Consider the following 516-nt stretch of genomic DNA (forward strand, 5'->3'; position numbering starts at 1 on the left):
CTTTAGTTTGGTTTTTAATTATTTTTTAGACAGAAAAGCAGAATCATGCTAATCCAGCTGGTATGAAATCATAAACTAAAGAATTTATTTTTCTCTCAAGACATTTGATTCCTCTCTTTTTCTAGAAGTGCTTCCTTTACTTACATAAGCAATCCTTTTAATAAATTCTGTAGCAATATGAAAGCTTAATTCTTTGATAGATTAGAAGGAGCAAAATTACTCACTCCCTCAATTTTATTTGCATTTATATGATTTCAGTGTAGTGTAACAATTTATGGAACTAGTCAGTGCAGTTTTATAGTGGCTAGTACAGTGGGAATTTGCTACCTTATTTAAGTTCAATTCTGAAAAAACTATTTCTGTATCCTTCTCCACCTTCTGTTCTTTGCTGGTGTTCAGTACATCAGAATTAATGTAATAGCTGCTATTAGTTAATGCCAAGGTCTGTGTAAGGCCGCTGTGGTGATGGTTGATCATCATGTCTTGGAGGATTTTGGAGCATTTGGCATGTACTTT

Source organism: Geospiza fortis, unplaced genomic scaffold (assembly GCF_000277835.1).
Source record: "Geospiza fortis unplaced genomic scaffold, GeoFor_1.0 scaffold40, whole genome shotgun sequence".
Classification (NCBI taxonomy): domain Eukaryota; kingdom Metazoa; phylum Chordata; class Aves; order Passeriformes; family Thraupidae; genus Geospiza; species Geospiza fortis.